Below are 16386 nucleotides of genomic sequence, written 5' to 3'. Positions count from 1 at the left end.
AAATGGCACTGCAATACACAACAAAGAAAATCCTTTATTTATTTTATTAAATATATATGGAAAAGAATGAAAATCAGTCCAAATTAAGAAGGGGGGGGGAAGGGAAGTGGGTGGGGTGGGAAGGCAAAATTTAAACAGAGCAATTGCAATTTTTTTTTTCCTTTTCATGTGTCTTTTTTTAAAAGAAACTTAGTTTTTATTTTTTAAAAAGAGAAGTAAAAGCTTTCCTGGATGCTTTGTACCAAAAAAGAAAAAATTAAAAAAAAAAAAAAAGAAAATCTGTTAAGCAAATAAATATCCATCCAGAATATGAAGCCTGACTTTTACTTTTCATTTATTTTTGCTCCTGGGGTGAGAGTTGGGTGGGAAGAAGGCCACGCCAAGCACCACTCCTTGTGGAGAAACAGAGTGCATTGCAGCTCCTCTTTTGGAGCTCAAAAAACTGCAAGAGGGGGTAAAGTGCCCTTAAACACAACCATGAAACCTCAGTCTTGTGGCAGATACCCCCTGAAACCACCAAGGTAAATATATGCCCAGTGATTCTTGGCCAGATTTGGGGATGTTTCCCAGCAGCTGTTGTGATTTGCTCAGCTTCTACCAGTTTGGGCTGTTCCCAGAGACTTGAGAGCTGGATGGGAACTGAGAGGGTAAAAAGGAGAAAAAAATGTCTTATTTAGGTTATGTTTCCTAATAGGTATTGCTTGTGTGGTTTCTCAAGGTAGAAAAAAACTTCTCTTAAGTTTTTTGGAATACTAAATAACTGCTTTTCATCACATATTACCATCATGCACCACTGTAAATGAGAAGTAAAATACTGCAGTTCCAATTTGGCAGTAGAGCAACTGGGGTGAAAACAGTGCCTAAGCATCCCTAATCTCACAAATCTGTGCAGCTCCACTGCCATGGCAAAGACCTTTATCTTGCTGTGGGGTAAGGACCTCACCAAGCCCAACCTCCTGCCCCAGATGATTTGGGCTGGAAAAGATTTTCCGCCTCAAAGTGGCATTGCAGATTTAGGCCCTTAAAAATACATGTTCTAAAACAGTTACTTTTAAAATTTTGCAACAAGCAAAAAAAAAATTATTATTTTTTCACAGAAAGTTTTTTCTCTTGGGATTTTTGTGGTTGATCAGGAGGGGGGTTGTACAGATGCAGGGCTGGCTGTTTCCTCTGGACATGTACTTTATTGCAGGTCAAAAAAGGATGTGTCTGCCTTCCTGTACCTGTCCCAAGACTTGCCACAGACCTCTGGTTTTCTTTGCATTAAAAGATGTCCCTATGAAGGGTGAGGACTGACTTCACTGTGGCTTCTGTTTGTCACTGCTGGAAATTTTGCCTTTGGGAGCTTTGGTCCTTTTCTGTTCTTTGCTGTGTAAGCTACTGTCATGGAGGCATTTAGAGACAATTAAAAAGCAAGAAAAACTTCAGCCAAATCTCTTGCCTGCATCCCCCAGGGAGCAATACAGCAATGCTGGAAGCACCATGAGGGTGATGATGATGCTTCCAAGCATGGTTATTCTTAAACCCTCTTTTCTGCCTTATCATGTCAGGGACCACCACGGGGCCAGACCAGAACAGCTCATTTTTTTGGAGATAAATCAGGAGACTTTTCAAAATGTGCCAACTTGCCTTTTGGCTTGTCCAGGACTGCCTTTACTTGCAAGGAGAGACACAAGCTGCCTCTGAGCATGATCCTGGCCAGAGGGTGGGAGTCTGGATGAAACTGGACCTTTGCTTTGTCTCAAATGTCTTTTGTTGCCTGCAAAGCCTCTTTGCAGGTTGGCAGACAAATCATGGGCTTAACTTGGAAATCTCAGACTGCGGGCTTGAGAACAAACCAAAGATGCCATGTTTTCTCTGGTGGATGGGCAGAATTGACTCTGATTTTTGTACTGATGCCTTTATACACAGGTGCAGTTCCAAGTGGTTAGCTGTTGGATTTCAGAAGCATGGGAGGCTGCAGCAGCGACAGGCAGTGATCCCTGGGGAAGGAAAACTGGCAGATATGGGCTCCCAACACATCTCCATGACCAGCCCAGCTGGTTCAGGGACCTCCACCCACTGCTCTACTGACATGCAAGAGGGTGGGGAGGCAAAGGATGGTTTCAGCAGAAAAGTCCTAAATGCTTCCTAGAGGCCCAGGAACAACTGGGAAAGTTGATGCCACATCCTAGTCCAGCACCAGCTCTGGCCCCTAAGTCTCACCATTATCATGTAACTCTTCAGGCAGCAAAGGGCAAATGTTTTTTGCATAAAGCATCTCTTCAGAGGGCATTTTCTCAGGTGATAAATGCGGGGATACCGGGAAAGAGGGAAGGTCCAATTTGCTGTAGAGAAATGGCCACAGTGTTTGCAAGGTATGTAAATCAGTGTAGCTGGCTTTGTCGGATAGGGGGAGACACAAGTGGAAAAAACACCACCAGGTAACACATACTTTCCCCTTTTTCACCTCATTTTACATTATTTCTTAGCTTTTTTTTTTTCCCTTTTAATCCAGAATGCAGCTGAGCTGTTACCTAGCTTTCAGTGAGTCATACTAGTGCCCATCAGGATGGACTGAGCCTCCAGACTGGTTCTGCTACCTCTGTATCTCATAGCAGCTTCATCCCTTTAATCATGCCTGCTCTCAAAAGTCTTTCAGTGATGTACCTCACTGCACTAAATGAAGGACCTAGCTGCAGTAGATGAAGGGAAGAACCATGTTTGTTGTTTTTTGTAAAATACACCTGTTTTCTTTGTTGCAGTACATATTGTCCACTGATGATTTATATGGCTTTGGGGAGACCTGGGAAAGGTACTGCTGTATCGTGGATTATTTCGCTTGTGTGCACTCTGCAGTAGGCAAGACTCAGATGCTTTCTGCACCTTTTGTAGTTCTCATTCGTAATGCAGCATCAATGAAGCAAAGCACTTATAACAACCTTCTAGATGGCAGCTGGTATCTTTTCTCCCTCCACTTTATTTATTTTCTGAGGAGCAGATGAGTCATAAAACACCCCGAGGCTGGGGTAGCACAGCAATTCCACAGCTCCCGGTGTAGGCAAGGGGGGAACCCTGGTTTGCAAAGATAAATAGACCTCATGTCCCAGGAGGGGTCTGTCATAGCCACCAAGGTGCCAGGGTTGGCTCTCTCCCCCTCAGGTTGCTGAAGGATGCTCTAAGTGTCAGCAGGCAGCATGCACTGGCAGACATGACTTCAACCTACTGGAAAGGCACAGGTCCTCACAGGAATCTTGGCCTGCTTCGCTGCTGCGCTCCCAGCTGTGCATGGCCCAAGGAATGCACTTGCTCATTAAAATCATGTCAGTGTTTGCAGAGAGCCCTGAGAGAGCCTCTTTCCCTGCCACCTTCTTGTAACTGCCAAAGGGGACTGAAAGCTGAGGTTTCCAATCTGTCAGGCTCTGGCTCAGAGACCAGCAATAGCCTGAAGGCAGGAAATTTCTGAACTGGGGTGTTCTTTGACTTGGGCAGCATGGGAGGTCACACTTGACACACAAAATGGGCTGTTCTAGTCTTAATCTGGCTGCTTGCAGTTCTGGGTTTGGATTTCCAGGACAGGCACAGCATGCCTGATCAGAGGTGAGGACCATGGTAGAGCATCCATCTCCAAGTGTGTTCTCCAAAAAGCAACACAGTGAGCAGCACTGACTGGAAAGAATTAAGCTTATAACAGTCCTGGATGGAGAAAAGACACTATTCAAGTATCTGAGTAATTCACGGGTAGAACAGCAGAGACAAGTGCAGAACTTCCAGCCATAATATACCTGTTTCACTTTTCAAAATTACTAGAAATAAATTCAGCTCATACTGAATTTTCAATGCTCTTGCATCTATTTCTTGAACATGTTTGTGCTTTTTGTTGGTCAGCTTTAGAAAGAGTATAGCTCACAATTTTAAGGCAGTGAGGTGAAATAATACCAATGATTACAATATAAAACAATGTATTTGCATGCTTTTCCATGGGAGAAGTACTGGCACAGTCTCTTTGCCTCCCTGTCCTCCCACCAGCTTGTTTAGATGAAGGCTGCGCTCCTTCTGTACAAGACCACATCCTTCAGCTGTGTCAGACTTGAAAGGAACTGATTTAGGAAGTCAATCAAAAGCCCAGGAGCTTATTATAAAGCTTTTTATTGCAAACAAACACTAAAAAAATTATTTATTAATAGCAATCTTTCCCCAGATCATCCAAGTTTCTTGTTTCACTGCCTCTACTGGCAGGCCAGTGGTGACTTATCACTTCTGGTGGCTAAAAACCACCTCCTTAGTATCAGACAAAGACACCTATGACCATGCCTATTCCAATGACAGCCCTGTCTTTTGTCTTCTCTCCCTGGATGGAGGGACCAACTACTTCATTTCACCAAGGTGACAGCATTTTGGGCACAATTTTCTTAAGCTCCATGTGAGGAGCACAGAGACTTATGAGTTTACTCCTCCAACTTGTAGGACAGATTATTTCCCTATGATTCCCTCTCATTGAAAAAAACTTACCAGGAACTGGAATTTTGTGTACTTGGTTTTCCTGTCTCAAGCCAGAAGGGCACACTGATAATGGTAATCTTTGTTTTCTTCACGGCTGGAGCATAGCTGAAAAGGGAGGGAGGCAATTAAGAGAATATTAAGATTTCATCTTCCAAGATGTTGTTGCTTCTGTTCCTCCTCCCTCTCTCCTCTGTTCCCCATGCGTAGCAGAGAAAGTGGCAGGAGTACTATTTCTCAAGGCCTACACTGACGTCAATACACAGAGTATTTATTTATGAAATCGAATCAAACAGTGGGGGAGAGAGGAGTGGAGGAAGATGGACGCGTGGAGCTTGCAGCTGCCAAGACATAATAGAGCAGCAATCTTCCCGTATTTTTCTATCTTCTTTCTGGAGAAGGGATGAGATACCCAGAGCTTCGGAGGCCCAGGAAAAGCAAGACAGAAGAGAGAAACAGTGCTCAGCTAGAATTGAGAGCAGAGGAAATGTATGGCGAGGAGAGAACCATTACAAGGTAAATAGCCCATTTCTGGTGCTGAGACATTCAGGTGCAGTCCTTATGCAGTGAGGACAGCAGTGCTTTCAGGCAGGCTCTGACCAGGCTCTAGCAGCCCTTTCCTCTCAACCTTTTTAGTCTTTATATAGAAAATTCAGAGGGAATTTCCAGCCCAATAAATAAGAATGCCCCATCCTCGTTCACTGTTTCAGGCTCAGTCAGCAAATGGCTGCCTGGGGAACCCAGCACTGAAGTTAACATGAAGATTAAGTTGTTTTCTGCAGTGAATGAGAAATGGTTTTCCAGAGTATAAATTTTTTCCATTGATATTACCTTGTGTAGGAGCCATAGAAAGACAAATCTCAGAAAGGGAGAGTAGTTTCTTTTCTTTCCCAAGGAGGATACAGATACCAGTGCAGAGCATCCACAACAGGGAGGAAAGGCAAAGGAGCAGACATCATGATGCCTTCAGCTTCAACTCTGGCAACCATTGGGAGAAAGTGCTTTTGGGCATTATTCACCATCCTGGAAGTTATGCATGGAAATGCAGATGAAAGTAGAGGAGAATGACTTTTGTTTTCTCTCACCTGCCTGCTAGCTGGTTACCACAGGATAGAGCTGGGCAAGGGGAGGAGGCAAAGTGAGCATGAAAATCAAAATCCTGCTCTTTAACTCTTGGGGCTTCTCCAGGCTCATTACCAGAAAGCCTTCCCTGCACAGCTTCTCTCTCAGTCAGAGGAAAGCCTGCTGCGTAGCATGAGATGCAGATGAAGGAGCCCTGCAGGTCTCCAAGTTTATTGTTAAAGCCCCTGCCTTTCCTGGGATTCCCCTGCTGACTTCCCACTGCCACTGATGAAGAGGAGGTGATACCCTGGAGCAATTTCTTACTTAAAGGGAGAGACCTTGCAAACAGTGTCAAGATGTGAGCCAGCCCCAATCTTATTGTTTTTCCAAAATAAGGGAAGAGAGACATGTTCTGGAGATCCGTTTACAAGTCAGACTATCTCCAGTTATATAATGGCACAAGTCTGGCTGCCAGCAAATTGTTGCTCTGAGCTGGGGAAGACAATTAGCTCGCCTCTCAGGGCGGCGGGGGTGCACAATGCCGGCTTTGTGCCACCCTGCCACTGGCTCCGGCATGTGCGGGAGAGCCTGGCTCACCCATCATCTTCAGAGGAAGAGGTAGCAGAGGGAAAGGGAAAACCTCCGGCTGCAAAGAGGCAGAGTCCGCACCTCGGTGGGTGCGCCCGCGCCAGGGAATGGATCGCTGCCGAGAGCTGGGGGCGCCGAGGATGGAGCCCGTCTGCGAGCGCTTTCCTGTCCCGGCAGTGAAGGCATGACGGTAAATCGGTCGTCGCGCTGCAGGGCAGAGACAGCTCTGACCCCTCTGCTGAAAATGGGATGGGAACTTTCGGTGTTTGGCTTCCTGCGCTTCCTGGTGGGCTGATGGATTTAGGCTTTCGCTGAAAGTCCTGGCCCTGCCTGCAGAGCTGGTGGAAAAAATGTGGTATCTAGAGATGGGAAATACCGAACCCGCTCAGAAATGCACTCACTTAAAAGGAAAAGGTGGTTTCCGGGTGAACTTGCATTCCTGTCCTCGATGGATGTGGATGGAAGCAGGGCTTTGTAACATTCAGAGTCTCGTCTGCTGCAATGTAACCAGCAATGAATGATAGCTGGGTCCTGCTCAGAAACACACCTGGGCCAAAACAGGCTTCTAGTAGGGTTATTCCACCAAAATTGCATGCCTGGCTAAGGAGGAAGGACCTGCCACTGCTGTCCCCTGGGCATGGTGGAGCAGGGACATGACATGGAGCTGCATGTGAAGGACATCTCTCAGCTCTCCTACATGCAACAGCAGCCCTGGTTTCAGCAGGCAATGATGCGTGGAGAGGAAAGATGGTCTAAAATAAAATAGTGTCGTCAACAGCCACAGATTAATTCAGTGAAATTGCTCATTGCTGCAAGGAGTTAGTGAGAGAAAAACACTGGGAAGAGAATGCTGCCTGTGTGAAGAATAAGGGTACACATAGCTGTTTTTCACAGGGGAAGTGTTGATGAACAATACTAAACCCTCATGCTTCGGAGGAGCTAAGTGATAGTAACCTGGGGGGCAGAGGAGACTTCTGTTAGCAGCTTGTTAGGTCACAGCTGCCCACTCTGAGCAGTTTTACCTGATCCTCTACAGCATTTAATTAAATACACCACAGCCCTGAACCATGGTGCCTAATACACTTTGTTCTGTCAAGAGCATGGCAAGAATCTTCATGTTAGTGTCACTGATTACAAAAGCTATGTGTAAATCTGCACTGCAGATAAACAGGTGCATCCTCTGCTTGCAAAGCTCCCTCAGTGTTCATGAAGCACGCCTGGTCTACATGCCCATCATACACTTTACTGGGTGTCCAACCTGTCCCTGGGGATGTTAGTAAAGCCCCAATGGCAACCATGTACTTGCCTAAGACACAATACTACTCTTAGTCCAGCCCAACAAAAACAGTTCCTTCTGGAAGTGAGTCATGTTTCTTCATCTTTCGAACCACTTCAAGCAATGTATCTTGCAGACTCTCTGACTACATTTACATAAAATGCATCCTTCCTTTCTTTCTATTCCTGGTTCCATGCAAGGGGTTATTTTAGATGGCATGCTCAGAGGTCACCATGACACACACACACACACACAGAGCAGAGAACATACTATGCTTTCAGTAGGTACTTTGCAATGTTTATGCAGGTGGCAGGCTCTTGGTTTCCCTGGGCACTCACAATGGGTTTACGTGCCAGCACAATGACAGAAAAGGATAAGTTGTTGGTCACTGCCAGAAACTCCATGGGTTTGTCTAAAAAGTGCAGCTTGTAGACATGAATAACCTTACAAGACCCCTGGAAGTGAAGCTGGGAGTATGGGTTACTGGCAAAACTGGGGAGGTGTAAAGAAAGATGGGATCATGGAAAGCTTCCAGGAATGGCTTGTGCATGTGTACAGCATGGTTAGAAACTGTTCCTCCCTGGGATTTGAGTGTAGGCTATTATTTATATTCCCGTAGCTCTGCCAATGCATAATGCTTGCAGCATTAGAACTAGAACTCAAGCCCTGAGCAAGCTGGAGGCTTTAATTCACAACTACAAGTTGCAAAAGACCCTTTATAGGGCAAGTGAGGCTGGGCAATAAAATAGCCCAAGTCCTTCACAAGGTCCACCTTATGGCTTAGTGTCCCTACCAACTAAACCAGGTATCTTCAGGTTAGAAAAGAAATATGAAAGAGGTTTCTGAGCTTTTGAGTGTCATGGAAGCAGGGATGGGGCAAGCTTTGCTGTCTCTTCCTGTACAAAAGCAGACAGTATTTCATGAAACTAGTAGAAAACAGGCTCAAAAACAAGAAGATGGCTCTTCATGCAACAGGTCCCTTCATTCACAGTAGATCTGTGAATCTTCTTACCAAAGGATGTTGTGGATATGAGAAGTTTACATGGATTCAAGGACAGTTCACAAAAGAGAAATCCTCTGAGAGTTACTAAACACATAGAAACCATATCTGGCTCAGGAAGTTCCTGAGCTGAAAATAGTTGGAGGCTGAGAGAGCATTGAGGAGAAGTATTGTATATGCTTGCCCTTGTTCTTACTCTCCCTAGGCTTCCAATCATGGGCTTTGTTGGGGTCCGGATATTAGGTTAGACAGACCTTTGGTCTGACCTAGTGGAGCTGGTTTTATGTTTTTATACACCTTCTTATTCAGGGTTTATCCTGTTCTTGCATGGTTACTTCCCAAAGCTCACCATCTTCAAGCATCCTAAGCCACTGCTCTCCACAGCTCAGGCACTGTGCACCCCCTTTTTCTGGCTGCATTTTGACTGAGCAGCTTAAGATCCTGACTGCTGGCAGACAAATGTGTTGAACAGCTTAAGGTTTGTGATGTCTACCATGTACATCATCATGAAGTAGTCCATCACTCTCGGGGTTTGATGTTATCCAATGTTTGGCAGTAATATTCATGTCAGTCACCGCTACCACTCTCACCTTGTTGTTGTTCTCTTTGTTTCCATCTCAGCAAGTGATTTCAAAACTATTGTGAACCCAACTGTTTTCAGTAAATTATAATTCTGCTCTGGTCACCAGTTTGCCCACTTGATATCGAGTTTGGCTGTGGAAATTGAGTCCTTATTGGCATCTGTGTTAAAAATTGCTGAAGCTGCCAAAACAGTGCATATCTCAAATGAACTGCTTTGGGACTTTATTCATCCTACTTGGGATATGTTTTAAAGGCTTTATTTGTAGCGATAACAGCCAGAGCCTTTCTCACCCCTCTCTTCCCTGAAAAACAGTATTTGAAAGATCAGTCTTTGAATAACAACCAACTGTCCTTGTTAGCCTTCTCTTCACCTCTTCCCAGCTACTATCCTGTCCTGGGTCTCTCACTCTGACTTTGAGAAACTGATGTAACCCAAGAGCAATCAGAATGGTAGTGACATTTGAAGAAGAAATAGGAAAAAATGGTCTGGAAAAAAAGGAGAAAAGATGGATACCTGGAGTGCACTGACCCTGTTCCCTCTCCCAGACAGTTAAGAGGGAAGAGCATGCATAGCTACACCAAGAGCTGTCTTCTGAGATGAATACATCAGTTCAAGATTTTGGGGACTTCATAGCAAGCCATCTGTTGTGGAAACAAAAACCCTAGCTCTGTCACAGTTCAAGACTTGCTGGGGTCATTGATGTCCAGTTATCAGCATGTTTGCAGTACTGCAGAGATTACCTAATGCAGAATGATGGCCTTAACTTTGCTATCCCCTTTGTCACACCAACTGTGGATCCCCACTGAGGAAGCTTCAAAATTAGCCAAGCGCCACTCAGAGATCTCCAAAAATAGACTACTGTCGTGACAGGTGTAGCAGGATTTTTGCCTCAGGTGACATTTACATCATTAATACTCTTTTTACTTTTTGTTGCAGCTCACATAATGGCAGAAGCTATTCTTAGTAGCGGGGAGCCTAATGTTTAAGAAAACAACCCCCAAAAACCCAGCCCTTTGTGAGCCATTTCCACAACAATAACCTGTAGCAGGGAGGAAATAGAGTAGGCCAAAATATGTAACCCTCTTCACCAAATAAGGACCCTGGTAAAGGCAGCCGCCAAGCACTGCAAGGCTTAGGAAGGACAGGGAGGGCTTTGGAGTGGAAGAGTGAATCAGCATGGCCATCAGGTCACACCCACATGAATAATACCTCTCACTTCCCTAGAATTGTACATTGTGATAAAGACCTAGCTGCCTTTTTTGGTATTCCAGCGTCTGCCTGAGAAGAGTCAGATGTGAAATTAGGTTTCCTTTACCTTAATAGATTAATTTAGTTTAAACTGAAAATGAGGGCACGTGTACTGTCGGGAGTCAAGAGGCCTCAAATGACATATATCTCCCTTTTAATACTTTTTTGTGTGTGTTTTGTGACTCTAAACATCAATTAAAATGTGTTTTCTTAAAAAATTTCTTCTGAATTTTAGAAGTTTACCACTACAAGGAGCCCCACTGATCGTGTGCAAGTGTCTGCAAAACCAAAGGTTGTGTCCACACTGCCACCTGCTCGGTTTCTTGGGATCCTGTGGAGGCACTTCTGTACCACTGGAGAAATATTAACTCCTTCTTTCATTGTCCTTGAAGTTTTCTGTCTTAACAGCTGTGCTTGCCCAGAATATATCAGCTCACCTGCCTTCCTTCTGAGCCTCTGAAGGAGAATCCCTGGCTAATGTTATCCTTCCAGTGTGTTTCATGGCAGGAAATATTCAGAGTCTATGTCTTATCTACTACTGGCTATTACAGCAGAGATCCTGAATGGGAACAGGCAAATGAAGCCAGGCACAAAACTGTACTTGCAGTAGGGAATTGCAAAAACCTCACGCTGAAATGTTATGTTTTCCTTCAGAGGCCCATAACAGGTTTCCCTCTCACAGAGGGAACATTGATGGGAATTTCCATGGTGACTGTGAGGATACCATCTTTATCTGAAAGTAACTTGAGACAAACTTTTCCATGGAAAAGTTTACCATGTGACCTTGTGAAGGCTGCTAAGTGTCTCAGACAGTTCTGACTGAACTTTCTTACACTTTAAAACTCTGTGCTGCTAAAAGAAGCGTTTGCAGTTTCACCACCAGATTAGCTCTGTCCCTTTAGTGTTAGAGATTTAGGACTGGTAGGAGACTGCTATGCCCAGTTAAAAATGAACATGTATTACTGCTCACTTCACTCAGAGGATACCAGCTTTTAGGACAAGATACAATGAGAAAAAGATGGAAGAAAGGTTGTAGAGATATTGGGGTCACCAAGTACAGAGTGAAAGGACCAGGATAAAATCTTCTTCGGGTCCAGATGCCTCATTACTTTCCCATATTAAAGGCAACCAGTTTTAGAACATTTTAAGTCAAAATTGGTGCCAACTTGGATTCACAGACAAGAGTCTGTGGCATGAGGCCTTTCCGGAGTTTCCATGCTTCAAAGGATCTGTGATAGTCTGATGGTACTTTCAAGTATCAGAAGTCATAAGACTTGTTGCCAATTTTTCTGACATCTCCTTTTTCACCTGTAAATCCCTGACACATTCAGCAACACCATGATAGGTTTGGGAGTGAACAGAAGGCTCTTTTCTTAAAATCTTACCAAAAAATCATAAACGTTGTTTATCCGACCCACTCCTTATTTTGGGAGGTGGCACTGGCTAACTCACTGGGCTTATGGCACAGCTCTTTCTGCATTGGTTCTCTGGTTGCAGCCATAAAAACTGCCTTTAAGCCACTCATGTTACAACTGGTGCCACCAGACACCCAGTCCCACCTACTCAGGCAAATGGCAGAGCACAAACTGCAGGTGCATCCCAGGTCGTCTCTCAGGGTCATGTCACATGGTTGCATATTCACATTATTTCTTGAGACAGAGCAAACTCAAACCCAATTTTTAATAGTGTTATTTCATGCTGTTAAAAAATGCACCTTCCCTAACTCTGCCATGTTGTACCAATATACTGCTTCACCCAATCATAACAAAAGATAAAAAGTGCCAGCTCTGGTGCTGCTTGTGGCTTTTGCTGGCCATCTTTGTCTCCCATGGTTTCCTCGCCTGTGGCCAATATGTTTTTGTGGTCACCCACAGGCTCAGCTACTAAGCCCACAGGGACAAGGGCCCTCCACATCTGGAAGCCCTGAGCAGACCAAGCTCTGGGGCCACAGCAGGAGTCCCTGCATGATACCACACTCTTTGCCACCACCTCCTTCTCTCAGCCAGCTGGAAGGAGATGAGAATTTCCAGCTCTCTTGTCCGTCTTCCTTCTTAAAGTGGAATTTCAAGGAACTGTGTCATATCAACAGTCTGGGACAAAGACAAAAAAAACCCCAAAATACCCCCCCATCAGGAACACCCTGGAATTTCCTAGTGATTGCTCATAGCAGATGAAAGCCGCTGAAGAACAGCATCGATGATTACGATGATTAATGTTTCTTTCCATGTGAATACTACCGAAAGAGGACAGATTGTGTGCCTTGAGAGAGCAACATTCCTTTGTCTTGCTCATCTGCCCCTTGCAAAGACCTTTATCTGTTTTTCAGATCCAAAAATGGCTCATAAGAAAATAAGTCCTCCCAGCCTCACAGGTTGTTCATTATTCTAAGCCTGTCCTCTGAAGGCTGGTCAAAATTAAACCAACAATACTTCAGGTCTTTCCCCTCCCATTTATTCCTCTCTCTGCTATGGGGACCCCATTTTAAATATTATTTAGGAAAAGACAGCTGCTTCCTGTTTGTATCATTAATTTATTTTGTTTCCTGAAGGGAAGCTTCAGTGAAAAGAATCTGTGGATAGCTGGAATGTCTTACAAAATATCATTGGCTGCACGGGCCAAGGTTAAATACAATAGCTAGGTTTATTTTTAAATGATTATTATTTTTTTAAATCCATGCCAAAGCAGAGACTAAAATTCTAGCGCACATAACTAAGCTTTTACAGTAAATTGTGCCTTTCCTACATAACTCTCCAGAAGGGAGACAGGCATTCTTAGTTACAACAAAAGCTAAAACACCAATTTCTATCCAACTATTATGAAAACCAAGGCCGGAGAGAGCTGAGGTGCGGCTCTCTTTCTCCAGTTTCTCAAAACCTCATGCTCTGGTGAATTTGATATCCTGAAATAATTTCTGGCCATCGTGATAGCCTTCCACAATAAGATGAGTGTCTTGATGGATGAGGGGTGTGCAGTGTATGTTATTTATGCCAATTTTAATAAGGTTTTTGACACTGTCTCCTATAACATCCTTATAGACAAGCTGAAGAAACACTGACATAAATGAACAGTGAGGTAGCTTGAAATCTAGCTGAAGTGCTGGGATCAAATGGTTGTGCTCAGTGGCATGTAGCCCGTCTGAAGGAGTGTCACTAGTGGTGCACACCAGGGGCTAATACCAAGGCCAGCACTCTTTAATATCCTCATTAATGACCTGGATGATGGGTCTGAGGACACCCCTGACAAGTTACAGAAACAGAGCAGATGGTTATGATACCATTCAGAGGAACTTCAGGAGGCTGGAGGTATGGGTCAACAGGAATTTCACAATATTTAAAGGGGAATGTGATTGTCTTGCACATGGAAAGGAATAACCTCAGACACTAGTATGAACCGGGGAGTGATCAGTCAGCTGGAAAACAGCTCTGCTTGTTGTGCACCTTAATGTCCTGGTGCACAACAAGCTGACCGTGAACCAGTAATGTGTCCTCATGCCAAAGATGTCAAGGGCATTCTGGCCTGCATTAGGAAGTGCACTGCCAGCAGGTCCAGGGAGGTGATCCAACACTGGAGAGCTGGGTCCAGTTCTGGGTGCCCCAGTACAAAACATGGATGTGCTGGAACAAGCCCAGCAAAGCGTCCAAAACTTGACTAAGGGATTGCAACATCTGTCATACGAGGAGGGGCTGAGGGAGCTGTGACTGGTAAACCCAGAGAAGAGAAGACTCAGAGGGCATCCTAGCACAATGTATAAGCATCTGATGGGGGAGGAAAGATGAAGCCAAACTATTCCCAATGATGCCCAGTGGCAGGATAAGAGGCCATGGCCACAAGCTAAAAATAAGGAAATTCCATTTAAACATAAATATAAATATATATATTTTTATTTTTTTTTTAGCTGTAAGAGTGGTTCTACAGTAGCACAGGTTGCTCCACAGAGGTTGTGGAACCCTGTTCTTGAAGATACTTAAACTGGTCAGAGTTTTGGACTTGCTCCAGCTGAGCCTACTTGAGCTGGGGAAATAGGGTATATGTTCTCATGAGATGCCTATAAACACTAGCTACTCAAAGCTTGTGAACACAAGACAATGAGAAGAACACCAGGAGCAAATGGGGTGTGAGAGCTCTTCCAGACTGGCAGTGAGACGCAAGTCATACCAGCGATGCCATCATTGATCATGCGAGGAGCTGTGAGCTTCATCTTGCACCAAGTCAGGTCTGTCACATCATTTTTGCAGGCTGTTAACACCATCCATTTCTAAGCCCTTCACTCAGCCTCATTCAGCATCTCACTGTTTTGGCAGCCTCATCCTTTCCATTCGTTTCAGCTGAGAAGTGCCCACTGGCCTCAGAAGCCTCACTGTTGCCCAGGCTTCCTGCTGGGAGGAATTATTTGGCCCCAGCACTATTGATCTTTTCACAAGACCAAAAATTATGGGAGGTTTTATTTAATGCACATGAAGCAACCTCTTGCCCCCTGCCTTGTTTTTTCTGGTTTCCTTTCTTATGTTTGGATCTCTCCTTCACTGGGAGCTTTCACATGCCAGGTTGCTTTGATGGAAACCACTACTTGAGAAAGAAAACTTGTAGAAGCTACTCCCTCTTCCTATACTCAGTACAGCTTTAAACTGAGCAATGAGCATTTTTTTTCTTGCAGGGATATTTAACACTGCAAATTCAGCCGTGAGAGGTAGGATATGCTAATATATATTCCAAAGAATGGTGCTGAAAACATGTAATAACAAAGTGGACAAGGTTTATATATATATATATATATATATATATGGGAAGCTACACTTTATTCCTTTTACAGCAAGTGACCAAATGACTGACAATTTGCTGCACTCTTCCCTGGATAAATAACTCCATCTTGAAGTGAACACTTAGTATGGCAAAGTTAAAAGCTACTGAAAATAAACCTTTTAACAGAAGTACCAGTTAACTTTTGGTGTAAGCTAAGATTGCTGATTGTGCACTGATAAGTGCAGGATTTTCAGCAGAAACTGATTGCTGCACATGGGCTTGCATAGAAAAAGAAAGGTGGGATGAGCAATGCGCTTGAGAAGGCATGTCCTCCTACACCATAGAAACGTGGCACCCTTCAGCTGCACATGATGAGCAGCATGAATGAATGAATGAGTGCTGCAACCGCACGCAGAATTAATTCCTGTCACATCCCAGGAAATGGTTCTTTCCCCGGGAAAGAAATAATATTACAATGTGCATTAACAAGCTTTCTGTGCAGGCAAGAACGAATGTTTATAATTCTGACTGAATTTGAGATTTGAGGTTCGCCCCCCAGGACTAACTGCAAACCAGTTGCGGTGGTTTCCAGCATTGTCTGCAGCAGGCACTGGGTCACGGCTCACACCCCACTGCTTAACACATACAGCGCTGCTACAGCGTTTCCCAACAGTGCCTGTGTTGGAGGCTGGGCTCCCACTCCACTGCCATGGCTGGCTGAGGCACAGCCCTGGAATTAGAAAAGATTTGAGCTATATTTTTTATCCAGGAGATGGGTGGGAGACTTTTGATGGTACTATTTCCTGCTGGATGGTCAGAATTTAGAAGAAAAATAGAACTTTAACCTCTTCACTCAACTATGGAGAAGACAGTCTCACCATTGGGCAAGGTTTATTCCACTGGGAAGCTCAGGCTATTCCCATCCTGGGTATAACACAAGGTCAACAGCAGCAGTCTCCAGGAATATTAATCTTTCACCCCTCAGACTGTGCCACGGGTAATTAATCACTTGATTGCATAACTTCTTGTAAGACAGGAAAAATAAGCTGCCTTTGCCAGCTTTTTGAACAAGTTATTTCACATACATTTGAACTTTCTTCCAGTACTTACTGGGTTTTGATTGCAATGAATGAATTCCATCCAAAGCCTTTCCCAGCCGTGGAGGAGCCAGACAGCATGGAGGCGCAGGATGTCCCAGTGCAACACTGGGGAGTGGGTCACTGTGCTGTTTTGAGGGGATCCGTTCAGCTTCCCAGTGGGTGGGGAAAGGTAAAGCATCCAAGAGAGCAGCTCAGCCCAGGGCGAATAGCAGAGCACCACATTACCCTACATTTTACATCTGTATGCAATTGAATGCAGAATCTGGCCAAGCTGCTGCTGACCCCAGAGATCTGGAACTCGCTTAAGAGC

Source organism: Lepidothrix coronata, unplaced genomic scaffold, assembly GCF_001604755.1.
Source record: "Lepidothrix coronata isolate B3197 unplaced genomic scaffold, Lepidothrix_coronata-1.0 Scaffold1, whole genome shotgun sequence".
NCBI classification, from domain to species: Eukaryota; Metazoa; Chordata; class Aves; order Passeriformes; family Pipridae; genus Lepidothrix; species Lepidothrix coronata.
The sequence above is the reverse complement of the archived record's forward strand: the minus strand, read 5'-3'. Positions refer to the sequence as shown.